This window comes from Staurois parvus, unplaced genomic scaffold (genome assembly GCF_062004578.1).
Source record: "Staurois parvus isolate SC_StPar_1 unplaced genomic scaffold, SC_StPar_1.0 ptg000175l, whole genome shotgun sequence".
Taxonomy (NCBI): domain Eukaryota; kingdom Metazoa; phylum Chordata; class Amphibia; order Anura; family Ranidae; genus Staurois; species Staurois parvus.
Window position 1 is genome coordinate 4,304,031 of NW_028317971.1, and position 15,916 is coordinate 4,319,946.

At 38.1% G+C, this 15,916-nt stretch overlaps 1 protein-coding gene across 1 annotated transcript in view; it reads left to right on the plus strand.

The window, feature by feature from the left end:
• The window catches only part of PLXNA4 (plexin A4), a 925,294-nt gene that overhangs the window by 418,996 nt on the left and 490,382 nt on the right, over nucleotides 1–15,916 (plus strand). The gene's annotated exons all lie outside the window — the stretch shown is intronic.

Consider the following 15,916-nt stretch of genomic DNA (forward strand, 5'->3'; position numbering starts at 1 on the left):
AGGCGTACCTCGGTTTACGAACACCTCGGTTAACGTAATTTTCGTTTTATCAATTAAAATCCATTGAAAATAATGCTTTGGTTTACAAATTTTTTTCGCAATATGAAGCAAGTTTCCCCAGGATACACCTGGGAGGTTTATAGCTCCAGCCCTGTGCCTTTAAAGTGCACTTTATAAAGAGTTGTCAACAGATAAGACTTTTTTTTTTTACTTTTTTCTGACCTCTGGAACGGATTAATTGGTTTCCAATGCATTTACAAATTGTTTTCACAATACGAAGCAAGTTTCCCCAGGATGAATTGCACCTGGGAGTTTTATAGCACCAGCCCCGTGCCTTTAAATTGCACTTTATAAAGAGTTTTCAACAGATACGACTTTTTTTTACTTTTTTCTGACCTCTGGAACAGATTAATTGGTTTTCAAAGCATTCCTATGGAAAACCGCGTTTCGGTGTACAAATTTTTCGCAATACGAAACGTCCCGGAAAATGCATTAAATTCGTAAACCGAGGTACGCCTGTAAATGAATATGATAATGGATTGTGCATGCAGACTTGTGACCTTGTGTCTTTGGTTATCATATTTACTGTATATCACAAAAGCTTCCTATTGTTTTGTACATGATATATGGCATAGCTAAAATGTTCTCCTTATATTGGATTCATTTATAACTGGACTCCTAAGGACAAAAAGGGTGTCATGTGGTACATTACACATAGTATATGAGTTTGTAAATTACAAATGCCATTTCACTAAGTTTTATACATGGAGAGATAATCATAGGAAATACCTATTTACTATGATCGTCAGCTCCATATAGATGCTATAAAGCAATATTTTCCTGATTCACACTATTGTTAATAAAAAAAAAATCCAACCTGGAGAGAAAATATCCCATTAAAGTTCAATGTTGCCTGCATTCACACAGTACAAATTTATCTGCAGTTTTGCAGAAATAATTTTTATAAATACTCTCTTTAACCACTTTCTCACCGCACTATACCAGAAATACTGCTACAGGGAGGCAGGGGTGCACAAAATCACACACACACATATATATATATATATATATATATATATATATATACACGTGATTTTGAATTTCTGGGTAGAGAGAGCGCGCAAGCCGCGCACGTGCCCTACTTGCTATGTTTAATAGCAAAAAGTCAAAAATATTGTTTTTTTTTCTCAGAATTTACTGTCTTTTTTTAATAGCGCAAAAAATAAAAAATGCAGAGGCAAACAAATACCACCAAAAGAAAGCTCTATTTGTGCGAATAAAGCACATACATTTCATTTGGGTGCAGTGTTGCATGACCGCACACTTGTCAGTTAAATGAATGCAGCGCCGTATCACAAAAAATGGCCTGTCATGAAGGGGGGTAAATTTGTTGGAGGGCAAGTGGTTAAAATATATATAAAACCAGCAACAAAATTTAAATACATTGTAGCTTACCAGTCCTTAGATGTGGCCCCTGCATTAGTTCTTTTTTATGCAGGCTAATTTTAGTATAGAAAAATGTCTGCTGATCCTGTTAGAATTACATAGAAACATAGAAAAGTGATGGCAGAAAAAGACCATCAAGTCAGCCCGATTTTTTTAAAGGGGGGGGGGGCGTTGTTTTTGTTAAATTGTTTCTGAATGGTTTTATTTGTTTGTTTTGGGTCTTTTTGTTCTTTTTTTTGTTTTTGTTTTTGTTAACGTTTGTCTGTGTATAGATCTATGCTTGTCCCAAGCATGTTTGAAGCTATTTACTGTTGACTGGCTCACTACCTCTGCTGGAAGCTTATTCCAAGCATCAACTACTCTTTCAGTAACATAATACTTTCTGAGATTAGTTTTGAACTTTCCTCCAGTCAATTTCGAAGTAAAGCAGAAGGTTGTGACTTTCCCATCCAGTCATTATGTTACTGGATATCATAGGGCTGGATGACAAATTTAGTAGAATTTACAGTTGAGTTCTTCCACAAGACAGCATGATACATAAATTCATCATGGTTGCTGAATTTTCACATTTATAAATTCTGACCATGTCAGAGTATGGCCAAACACTTTCATGTTTGTGCTGCTGCTTCCAAAGCATTAGCCATGGACATACAATTGACACATGGGAGGAGATTTACTAACACTGGTGCACTCACAATCTGGTGCAGCTGTTCATGGTAGCCAATCAGCTTCTAACTTCAGCTTGTTCAGTTAAGTTTTGGCAATAAAACCTGGATGCTGATTGGTTTCTTTGCGGAGCTGCACTTTTTTTGCACCATGCAGGTTTAGTAAATAACCCCCATACTTTATATCCCTAGTTTAATCAGACTTGAACTATGCCGCACACAGATCTCAAAGAGGTCTACTAGCCTCCTGAAACACATATCTGAGACCTATGGTGACCATCGTCTCCTGGACAGAGAATGATGGGAATTCCAAAACGTTACAATTGTCACTGGATCAGCAATTATAGGTGAAATCTTTTCATGGAGACAGCTATTCTTGTTTCGGAGATATTTTCTTCCACTTCCTCTTGTGTTTCTTGGACAGGAGATGAAAGGAAATTTCTCCAGTAGGGTGCAAACAGCAGAAAGACACCTCTGCATGCCGTAGGCTCAACAAATGTTTTAAAATGTTCCTTATTTTGATCCATACGGAGTAGCACCACCATAACACCAAAACCTCTTTGAACTGTGGCATAGATCAAGATGAGTATATGGATTCTCATGCTCTCTACATTCTGGGGTTAGGCAGAGCAGGCAACATTTTTTCTAACAAAATTCTAATAGTTGGTTTAACAATAAACAAATCCATTGACCATGTCTACTTATTTTATTTATTGGGTTGCAAACAAGATTTTATGTTTGTCAATTTATATTAGAAAGCAGGAAATATTGTCTGTAGTGGATATTTAGATTCCAAGTTACTATTTGATTGGTTGCTGTAGGCAGCACAGATACTTGCCTCAGTTCAACTTCTTTTCACTTTTTAGTAATCACAGCTGCTGAGGGGCTAGGAAAGCATCCTGAATTGTAGAGCAGCACCTAATAACACTATAAATGCACAAGCATGTCTTTGTGAGAAAGGGAGACAGATCAATGATGTCATGGAGGATGCAGGGATAGATGGCTGCAGTGTAGTCTGAACTAGCGTGTCATGATTTACCAGGAAGCCTTTGACTAAACCACTGTGATAATCCAATGCCAGTGGCTAAATATTTCTCTTTGAATATTGTGGTCAATTTTAATGGAAAATCTTTAGGAAAAGAATAAATTGATTTTATGCCTGTGTGACCCGTATGACCCAATGCCTTAAGGGGGAATTCAGAAGCATTTAGTACAATTTGATATGGAGTAACGTCTTAATGAACTCATTGAAGATGCAAGATGCACTCCAGACCATATGACTGTGTGCTGCGGGACAAAAGGGTTATCATAAATTCACATTTGTAGTGTTATTAAGCACCTCAAAAGAGATACTGTATCACCATTGACATAAGGCTTTAACATTATACATTAACTTGATGTAAAAAAAATAAAATAAATAATAATAAAAAAAAAAAATATATATATATATATATATATATATATATATATATACATATATATATATATATATATATATATATAAAATGTATTTATTTTTATAACACACTCATATATATATATATGAGCTGGTGTCAAAAAGTTTCAAAACTAGTTTTGTGACATGTCAGCAGATGGCAGCACAAGGCTGCACTCACAGTCACGGGGAGCACCAACATTCATAAGTCAATGTGCCAAAAGACATCATCCTGTGTACATAGAGAGCTGTGTCTGCTATTTCATCATGGACATCAAGTTAGAACAAACAGCAAACATGAAATTCTGCGTGAAACTGGGCAAATCGCTGGCTCTCCGTAATGTTGTCAAAACGGCAACCTTTGAGCTGGATCTTCATCTTTGGGAAGAGTGCATTTTTGGGAGGTCAGCTCGCTGAAGGTCTTCATGATCTCTTGTCGTCTTCTTTCAGTGATGTTCTTCTGCTCTTGAAGTGTGTGTGTCACTCAAAACATCTCGAATGACTCATTGCAGCAATAAGGTAAACATGTTGAATCATGTGAAACGTCTCTGTGGCAGATTTGCCCAGTTTCACGCAGAATTTTATGTTTGTGTAACTTGCTGTCCATGATGAAATAGCAGATGTGTTAATGCACGTGGTCAGAATAGCACCAGTTGCACAGCTCCCGTTGTACACAGGAGGATGTCTTTTGGCACACTGACTTATGAAGGTTGGTGCTCTATGTGACTATGCATGCAGCCTTGTGTTGCCATCCGTTGGCGTGTTGCAAAACTAGTCTCGGAACTGTTTGATACCAACTAATTTCTTAACATTGCGCTTATTTATTGACACAATTGTGTGCTGTTTGCGGGAAAGAGACCCATTCTTTACTCCAAAAAGTTTACATAGAAACGTTTTCTAAAACATTAAAGCTGAACAACTAAATACATAGATGAGATGAGAGCTGTTTTACCTGTTTTACCCCCCAAGGTGTAAATCTGGCCCTACCTGTCTGGCAGGGGAGGGGACCTAATTTTTCTTTTACCAGCAGGTCCCCTTTACGCTCCCACCCTGTGTTTGGACAGTAAAAGGAGAAGCAACACACTTTTAAAGTAGAACTATAGGCAAAACATTTTTTTTTTCATTTTGAGTAGAGTAAGGGAGGATTATAAATCCTGTCAGTTTAGATTTTGCCATCTGTGTCCCCATTGGGGAGATTCACCTTTACATCTTATCCCATAGCCAAAACAGGAAGCGAGAGATAATCCCCTCACATTCCTTGGAGACCCCAAGGTCACCAGAACTAGTGTTTCCATGTTCCTATTGGAAAATCTCCACTCTATTACTTTTCTGTGAACAACCCAACATTTGGGGTTTTCTTTACTTTAATATTCAATGATAATGATAAACAGGACAAATAGAGAAGATGACTCTCCCTAATAGGAGCACAGACAGCAATAAACACCTAATAGGTGTTCTAATCCCTCTCCACTGTGTCCAAAACTAAAAAAAAAGTTTTGCCTTTAGTTAAACTTTGTCACACTGATTGCATAAAAAAAGCACATGTGAGGCAGCACAGTGGCTAAATGGTTAGCACTACTAGGGTTGTTGGATAGAATCCCAACCATGGCACCACCTGCCTGGAGTTTGCATGTTCTCCCTGTACCTGTGTGGGGTTCCTCCAGGTAGTCCAGTTTCCTTCCACACTCCAAAGACATGCTGGTAGCTTAATTGGATCCTGTCTAAATTGGCCCTAGTATGTGTATGTATGAATGTGAGTGATTGTACGCCCCTTGATGGTTGGGGACTAATGTTAACCTCCTTAGCGATATTCCCGAGTGTAGCCCGGGGTAAAATTTCAATACCAAGAGCGGTAACCCCGAGCTACACTCGGGCTTACCATGCGGCGTTGCTCAGGGGGTCCCTGCAGCACTTACCTTGTCCTTCGCTCCCGCGATGTGTCCCCTGCAGCGTCCCCGGCCATCTCCTCCAGCCGATGCCGGCATCCGGCTTCCGTGTTCCGGTCCCTGTGACGTCGGGACGTACGGGCGCCGGAACCGGCGGGAAATTTAAGATTTTTTTAAAAATGTCATTTTTGCTGTCATTGCTGTTTCAATAAATTTCACATACATTTTTTCCCTACTACTTTGTCCTGTGCCCTTCCTGCATTTTGACTGTTCTTTCTGCCTGGAAACTTAGAAAAGTCCATGGCGTCCAAAAAGTGTCCCTTTAGGTCAAAAGCGGTTTTAGAACAGAGATAGTAAATCAGAACCATTTGCAGAATTGAGTGATAATGATTTGTGGGGAAATTCGTCATCAGACACTGAAAACGATTTTGCGACTTTGCTCAGCGATGTGCGAATTTGCCTCTGTATTTCAAATTTCAGTGTTTTTGGTTTGGTTATATTATTGAATTAAATTTATTACTATATTATTATTTTTTATGATTATTTATTAAGTTATAATTTATGATTTCGTGTTTCAAGTTTTATCATATCCGGAATGTTTACTAGACTCTTGTTCAGACAGATTTCAGTGAGTTATTCCTAAAAATTACAGCCTACAATAAAAAATACATATTTTCATGCAAAAAAATGGTACCGCTTTCAGCACAAAAAATCGGAAAGAATCATACCGCCGAGGAGGTTAATGTACAATATATATGTAAAGCACTGAGTAAATTGACAGTGCTATATAAGTACCCATAATATTAAAAAGTACATTTGTTCATTATTTAATTTAGGCTGATCACATTAATAGGTATATAAAAAACATTTTTAAATGAGTATAGAATCACTTTAAATAAGATTAATTGTTCTTTTGTTCATTTATTAAAATCCCAGTCAGGAGCTTCTTCCACAACAGTCACATTTCACTGACATCAGGGCTTGAATCATCCTGATTACAGCTATGGAGCTGCTGAAAAAAAAGAAAACACTATACTTAAGCAGTTAAATCAGACTTCCAGACACTGGTGTTTTATTAATCAGATTCTTGTTGCTGGTTAGACATGAGGTTTGGGTGCGGCATTACCACGGGATTGATGGAGATCCAGTAGGTTTGAAATTTGCAGTCCTGGTGAATTCTTCATAACCATGTTGCATTGCTTGGCCTTCAAACTTAGGACAATTAGCTTGGTAGGGCCAATAAAGAAGTGTTTAAATAAGCTGGTTCCCTCACTATAAAAGGGTGAGGCCACAACAGCCATTATGGCAATGTGTAATTTTTTCTGTAATAGGAACAATTGAGTACTGTCCGTGATACTTTTTTTATTTGCACTAACATACAATTTTGAGGACAAGCTTTCGGGGTATGTCCTCAAAATTGTATATACAATTGTATATACAATCAACTCTCCTTTTGCAGAAGGACTTTGCAGACGCACCAGTGAGAGATTAAGGAATCACCTCATTCACAAACTGTATGGAAAAAGGGTAATTATCCAGATACAAAAGCAGTCTTTGTTTGAAACCCTAACATCATTGGACCCTACCAACATTAACCAAATCAAGAATGAATTGGAAACTCTACAAATATGGCTACAATCACCTTCTGTAATAGGGAAAGCATAGAGAGTGCTACTGACGAACCATATAGGAAAAGATTAGTGTCGCTCTGTGTGCAGCCTAAAGCTAGCCATAGACGATTGGAATCTCGGCTGAGATTCAAGCCATGAATGGACAGGCTGAATATACCCAAGTTGCTCGATTGGTCAACTTAGGTACAACAACCTAAGGCTGCTGACAGTAATCACTGTGTTCGGCCTGCCAGGCGAACACAATTGGGTTTATTTACTAAGCTGGTTCACTCAGAATCTGGTGCACTTCTGCATAGAAACCAATCAGCTTCCAGGTTTTATTGCTAAAGGTTAACTGAACAAGCTGAGGTTAGAAGCTGATTGGCTACCATGCGCAGGTGTACCAGATTCTGAGTGAACCGGCTTTAGTAAATCCCCCCCCAATGAGTCCACAGGAAATATTTGTGCTTGCAGGAAATAAAATTGCTCCTTTTATGGCCGGCTTTAATCCTGGACTATTATTTTAGTACAGGGATACTTATACAAAATTTTCTGCACAGTAAATGGCTTAGTCAAATAGGTCCCAATTGGTGACCATTTACAGACATGGAAAAAAATGGCATGTATAACCGTCTTTACACAATTTTCTCCTATGATTGGTATCTATGTTGTGTTCTGCATAATAAATGACACTTATAATCTCAAAAGAAAACAGCTCTGTGGTCTATGTTTACTACCTCTAGTTAATTACAGTGGACAAATTAAACACAGGGGACCCGTTGATGCTATGGCTACTAGGGGCTAGAGGCAAAAAACACTTGGATCCATAGGACAGTTATGGTCTTGGATAAATTGCTTTGTGTGCAATATTATCTTAGCACTGTTTGCTTGTTATGAAAGCTATACTTTCACCACTAATGTGTCTTAGAATGTAGTTAAATGTGTGAGATCCATGTAACAAGTATCCTTAATGTTTGATGTGTCAGGATCTGCCTAGTGCTCATCAGGTTCTGGATGAAAGACCAAGCCAGACATTTTGCAATCAAACATTGGAATTGGATTAAGACGCTGTGCAAATTGAAGAGCATTAACTTGGGGACGGGCAATGCAATGCATTAGAGATGATAATGAAGCTGAGCTTCTCTGAGTGAGACTATAGACAAATGAGGTAAAAACTGGCTCCCAACTAGGGCTATCATTCACAATGTGCAGAGCATTTGTGCATCCCCTTCCCAATAGCTTTAGGCTCACATTAGCTCTTTTAGCGTGACTCCCTATTAAATCAAATGAATTACCAGTTTACCACTTTTGCTCATTTGTGCATTCCTATGTGTTTTCATTTAATGCAACATAATAAAGCATTAAAAGTATGAATACATTACTTTAGAAAATGGCATTTCGAGTGTAGTAGCATTTTCAAAGTATAATGCTCATTTCCATTCAAAAAATAATTTCAAAAATCTACATCATGGAGGTGACATGACCAATTTAGATCCCTCCATTTTTTGAGTCCTACTTTTTGGTCATCATATGTGAGACTCCTGTGTCCTACAAACTACCACTACAGCCACTTTGTATAATAATGGGGTATTCTATTGGTATTCTCTGGAAAGCTCTCTTGAAACAGCAAAGTAATTGCTTTAATTATTGTAAAATAAGTATTTTTGCACCAAAATGAATGGTGTATAAAAAACTCTATTGGGGGATTGTATTTGAGACAGTGGGAATTGCATGGTTTTTACGTCCTGCATCTGACAACACTCTGATACAAGTCACTGAATACTATTTTTAGTATCCATTGTTTGGCCAGAAAGTGATTTCTGCTTATTGTTGATCAATGAAAGTGGTTCTAAATTCACATTTTTACCTTAATGCAATCCCTGCCTTAGGGTAAAAAATGTCCCACTACTTGTTCCTCCCTCCCCCCCACCCACCCCAGTCCTATTTCAAGCTATCATTGGGCCCATCTGCAGTAGTTCTGCTCTCTCTTCCTCATCTCACAAAACACACAGCCAACGGCTCCTGCTGCTGCCTGTTACACCCTGTGAGGAGGGAGCTGTGGGCTGGGCCGAGTTGCACTGTGTGTGTCTGTAGATTCACCTTGCCCGGCTTGAGAGTGTTCCAGCATGAGAGGCATTCAGTGAAGAGGAGGAGGAGCAAAGAGCACTGGTGAGGTACCTCAGAAAAGGGGGAAAGGGAAACTCTGTGCACTGAACAGGTAAGTATAACATTTTTTTTTATTTTAGGGAAAAACAATACATTTAGAACCACTTTAAAAGTTCATCTGGAGTTATAGATACTGATGGTTGAATATCTTGTTGGTCCGTATATCTGTCTTACAGTTCAAGGCTAGAACTCCCCATTTAAAATCTTAGTATTGCCTCTTGCTACAGTCAGTACCATTTATTATTACCTCTAAATTATATACAATGTAGCAAACAGATTACCCCTTCTTCCTATCCCTGTGACAAAGGTGTCAAAGGAAAAAGAACATCTCCAAAAGGGGGACAGCAAATAATATGAAAAAACATATATCATAAGAGTTTAACCGTAAAAAAGTTTGGGTAGAGAAACACATTAATGGTTTAAAGCATTTTTTTTTAGGGGGATAACAAACATTTTATACTTACCAATGGTATTGCGTAGAGCAGCCCCAAACCTCCTCTTCTGGGGTGTCCACTGGCACTCCAAGCTGCTCCTGTTCTCAGTGCACTACTATAGGAAACCACTTCTTGTGGGGGCGCAACTGCGGGCTTAGTCCCAAGCCAGACTGCGCATGCCTATTGACACACAAGCCCTGCTCCTCGCTCTCTGCTGACAGAATTTGATTGACAGCAGCAGAAGCCAATGGCTACTGCTGCTGCCTCTATGAGCAAAGGGAGAGGAGAGAGAGCTAGCCGCTGCAGATAGGAACAGCAATGACTCACAATAAGGGTGAGGTGGTGAAATAATTAACAAGACATTTTTTATCTTAATGCAGAGAATGCAAGGTAAAAAATGATGAGCCTTTAGAACCACTTTAAGCAACTATGTCCCTATTTTAAAAATGTAAAGAAAGGTGCTTTCTGCAAAAATAATAATTAATACTTATCTGTCTTGCTACCTGCCGTGGCAGTCTCCACTGCCTTGAAAAGCTAAGCTTTCTGAAAAATCTACAGTACCTGATACTCCCAGAGTGTGAGATGCCTGTAGTTCCTTTTACCAGTCCCTACATCACTACAGAGCACAATAGTAATGTAGGAGCCAGAGGAAGTAAATCACAGTATACACTGCACCTAGATGTTCATCACTTGTTGAAGATTCAAAAGAGTGAGGATTGGTGGTGCAAGTGGCAGGATAGGTAAGCATTAATCCATTTGGTTGCACAAAGCTATTTTTTTAAAATAAATAAAGATATTTAATAATAAGGAAAATAAATAAAAATAGAGACTGAGTTGCTTTAAGTCACCAACTTCTTATATCTGTTGCAGAAAACAGTAGTTTAGTTCTGTGTTCCTTTCTACTAGGCCATAACAAAGTCATTTACTTGCAGCTGAATCACTCAGTCGTTTACTTATGGAGCATTCATTGTGAGAACATGACACTGTAATTTGGCTTTGTAAAGGCTGTGGCAGTTGGGCAGAACTGGTAATTTTGGCAGAGATGTGATGACACCCATACCAAGCCAGGCTTTGAAAGATATAGGAAATCAGTATGTAATTATACTTGGCTACAGCCGTCCCCAGCTGTATTATCAATTCTGGATGAAGTTGGTCATTAAGAATGTTTTTAAATGCTGATGTAAGACAATCTTTTTTCTTGCCTGCATGTGTAATTGTGCAGAAACAATTTACGGCCAAGGCATTAACATATTGCTGGTTGGCAAAAAGAAGCCCCCGTCAATATTGACCCTTATTTTATGTGCACGGACTGCTTGTAGTACCAGATTTCACCAGCAGTGTCACTGTGATTAAATAACAAAATAAAAAAAGTATGGTATCTCAATGTTACATAGCTGGCGACATAGTCAGGCTGAAAAAAAGACCCAAGTCCAAACAAAATAGAGTAAATAAATAGAAAATCACCATATTGTAATGTACAGCGCTGGGCGAACTATTGGCGCTTTATAAATACTGTATAATAATAATATAATAATAATATACAGACTTCTGTACCCACAGTTGATCTAGAGCAGGGGTGTCAAACTGGCAACTGTTGCAAAACTACAAGTCCCATCATGCCTCTGCTTTTGGGAGACATGCTTGTAACTGTCAATCTTGCAATGCGTCATGGAACTTGTAGTTTGGAAACAGCTGGTGGGCCACGTGTTTGACACCTATGTTCTAGAGGAAGGCAAAAATCCTTTAAAATGTGGTACAGTTTACTTCATGAGGGAAAAAATTGTTTCTGATTCCCAAGAAGGCAGTTGGATATTCCTTGGACCAACAATTCCTTCTTGGCTGAAAATGGTTACGATTTATTGTGGCCTTTGTATGTCTGGGGAGGTAGATACAAGCATTTTATTTCTTGACATCCTGTTGGAATTTCATTCCCTGATGTCAGAGGACACCATAAAGGTTAAATGAAAAGGTGTAGAGTGCAAAACATATTAAGCATTTCATCTGATTCAAGGAGTCATGTGAATCATTAGTTGTTGCCTACACATTCTACTGCAATCATCAAAAGCATATACTGTAATTTAAAAGAGTAATTCTATAAAGAAAGGGAAATGGTACATGTTGGATATGTCACTGTGCTGTCAAAGTGAAACACACATGACATTTTCAGAAGGAAGCATTATTCAAAAAACAGTAGGAAATACAAACAAAATACACTTCAACAATTGCAGGTTGTGGGTTATAACTATTATTCTTGAATGTGCCCTGTAACAGCAGTAATAATAAGCACTTCTAATCCCGTTATACTTTACCTGCACTTAACGCTATTCACATATGTATCTTTTTGATCCTTCAACACATAGCCAATTGGAATCCAATTGTGATAAAGGAGTTATATGTTAAAACATTGCACTGACACACCTTTAAGAACTGACAGTTATCACAGCGGGATGGAAGGATTCTACAACCCAACTGTTTGTATGATGTAAAAAAAATGAATTTTGTGTAAATCAATGTTATAATGGTGTTTTTCGAATAGTAGAAAAAGAAAACAGGAAACTTTTAGAGAAAATCAGTTTTCAATGGGAACCTCTGGGCTTTGGATGTGAAATTGATTGTGCAATGTTTGTGATACCTCTCACAGCACAGAGATAAATGAGCTTCATAGATGCTCTGATATATGAGCCTTGGTGTCCGTGGACGCCTCTTCTGAGGATGTGATAAGTTAGGGACAGAAGGCTAGTGAATGGGACCTGTGAATAAATGGTTCCCACAGCGTGAGCCTGAATCACTGTCAGCTGATCCCATATATTTCCAGCACAGGCTTCCCTTTGACGCCAGGTTATAAATTTCAGGGTTGCCAGAAATGTGAAGAGGATATTATATTTCAATGGCGACTGCATATTAGATTTTTACTCACCTTATGGGATCCAGGAATGAGATAATGCCCAAGTATGCCAGCTTTCGAGCGCACTGACGTTTGTAATAGTACATTAATTGTTGGTCTAGCACAATGAGGGAGCTCAGTCATGTAGAAATATAGTTATCCAGGGAGATTGCTGCCTCTATGAACTGGAGAGGATATGAATGAAATGTAGACAGGATTAGAAATGACAAATATAATATTGACTATAATAAACTACATACTGATACACTGCTAATTAGGTTTTGGTTTGTGCTTAGGAGAACTACATCTCTCTAAACAGTAATCAGTCAGCAATATAGCTAATTGCAAGTTGTGTAATAGGATTGATAAGAATGGCATGGCATGTATAACAGGAGAGAAACCCAGACTGGGTGTACTATATGTCCACATCCCAGCAAATCATGTACAACTATGAATAAAATATGTAGTCAACAACTTTGTGTGGACATATAGAAGAGAAATTGAGTACCATAAAAAACAACTTTATTATGTACCATTAAAAATCTATAACACAACATTAAATAATATTCTCCACATAGGGGTTCACAACATGCAAAGATTCTGATTACGGTTCACATGTTGACTGAATGCATTTCAGGAATCCTTCTTCAGAAACTGTGACAGAATCAGTACACTGGAACCCACTCTAATCTTTAATAAATACAGGCTGTGGTGATGTGAACTGAATGTGTTTCTAAGATACTTAAAGAGCCCCCTTTTTGGAATATACTGTATGTTCTTTACCTGTATGTGCCTTAATTATCTTGACTACCATGCTGTATTTACAGTGGCTTACTGACATTGAGTCTGGAAAGTTGGTCTGTCTATTTTAGGATTATGTGTAGAAGAACATTGAATGTTTACTGAATGTACCTGAATTTCCCACCTGAGAGACAATGGCTTCACCTTGGCTTACTCATTTGCACCTCTATGGGCAACATGCACATGCTATGAACTCCAGTCACATGTGCTCTTGAAGAAGGAATTCCTAAATACGTCACATCCACATGTGAATTGTAATCGGAATCTTTGCATGTTGCAAACCCCATTGACTGATTTACTAAAGGATATGTGCCCCTCCCATTGATTTCTCTGTCAGAATCAACGGCTGAACCATCAACCTGTCTCTACATGCCAGGGTGCTAGGTGTAATCCTGGACTCTAAACTATCCTTTCTGCCCCACATCCAATCACTGTCACTCAACCTCCGCAAAATCTCCAAGATACGGCCCTTCCCAGCCACAAACCTTCTAACACACTCCCTAGTCATTTCCTGTCTTGACTACTGCAGCTCCCTCCTCACTGGCTTACCTTTGCATAGGCTATCCAGTCCATCATGAATGCTGCTGCCAGACTCATTCACCTTACCAACCATTCAGTGTCTGCCACCCTTCTTTGTCAGTCCCTCCACTGGCTCCTGCTCACCCATTGAATAAAATTAAAGATACTTAGAAAAACTTTTAAAGTCATCCACAACTCAGCCCCTAGTTACATCACTAACCTGGTCTCAAAATGCCAGCCAAATTGTTCTCTTCATTCCTCCAAAGACCTCTTGCTCTCTAGCTCTCTTGTCACCTCCTCTCATGCTCACCTCCAAGACTTCTCCAGAGTCTGGAACTGCCTTCCCCAATGTGTCTAACTATCTCCATCTCTGTCCACTTTTAGATGATCCCTGAAAACTCATCTCTTCAGAGAGGCCTATCCTGCTCCCACCTAACAACTGTACATGTATGTTGTCCATCAGCCCACCCCCCATAGTTAATACCTTTTGCATCTCTCGACCCTCCCTCTTAGATTGTAAGCTCTAATATGCAGGGCCCTCTGAATCCTCCTGTATTAATTTGTATTGTAATTGTACTGTTTGCCCTTATGTTGTAAAGCACTGCGTAAACTGTGAATATAAATCCTGTTTATTATTATTAATAATAATAATAATTTACCTTTATAACAACTAAACTCCACCACATAGACATCAAGCAGCCACATTAGAAAAAATGGGATTTTCTACATGTAATGCATTTTCCTGCAGTCGATATCCATAATGTACAAGTGTGAATTTTCATTGCCATACATACTAAACTTTGGTTAGCTTACTTTCCATCTGAATCACAAGCTGAGTTTTTGTATCCATGTGGACCTCCATTGGAAGACTGGACAAGCCATAATCAAGGCTTCCAGTTCTGACCTTCCAAAACCACATACCAATATTCTTCAAATTGATTCTTCAAAGTGTAAAATCCATAGCATAGACACAAACTACAGTAGAGGAATCTTGTCACTGGAGTTTCCAAGAGATCTTCAAAGCTGGAAGATAGCTCAGAACAATGATACCTGCATAAAACTGAGCTATCTTTCTAAAAGTAACTATCCTGTAAAATATTCCCATTTAATCTGCTTGTATGAATGTAGAAATATTATACCATATTGTATAATTTAAGAGATAGATATGTTTAAAATCATTTTATGCATGACAAGACTGAGGCTAAAGGCTAATATAATGAACAAATCCTGTTTATTTACTTTAACATCATTTTCTTTAATGCGCCAAACAATATGAAAATATTGCAGGAGAGCAACAATACAGCGAACGTGTCTCTCTCCATAACTAACATTCCTTTTGTCTACTGCAAGAAGCTTTTTCAAAGAAATTTAATTACAAAGCCTTTGATCAATTTATTTAAATCAAAGGAAAGCTGAGGCAATTTAGACCTTTTTGTATGCAATTAATAGGATGGCAGCATTACCCAGGCACTGCAAATCTTGCTCTTAGTAAACAAATTTCAGAGGGGTTTTTTAGACTATAAACAGAAAAGTGTTTAATGTTACATACCTCCTGCATAGCTGATATTATGATGGCTATAATTATAATTTTAGCACTACCATTGTTATCCTACTTATTTCACTTTTAAAACCTCATGCAAATTCCATTAAAAATGATAATAAATTGAGGTAAATATATTCATTGCTTTTTGCGGTTAGGAGCTCTTGGACATCAAGATTTTCATCAATCATTTTCATTGTTTTTAGCTATATATCAGTTTCTTCTGGTGTATCCAGGCAGATAGTATGAAGAGCAATGATGTAAAAAGGGAAGAACGCCATAGATAATAAACTAGAAAACAAAAATCTGATTGGTTGGACCCCTTTGTGTGTTCAGTTTTGTGAAGAGGTAGGGAATTTTTTATATGGGGTGCTAGTAGTAAATGCACAATGACAAGGGGTATAGTGACTTACACCAGTGGAAGGTAGTAAATAGTGGCATTTATGAAGAATAATATTTTATCTAAGGTCAAAAATTTAAATCATATATTCATTTCCACATGGTATTTTAATTTTTTATAGCCTACTTCT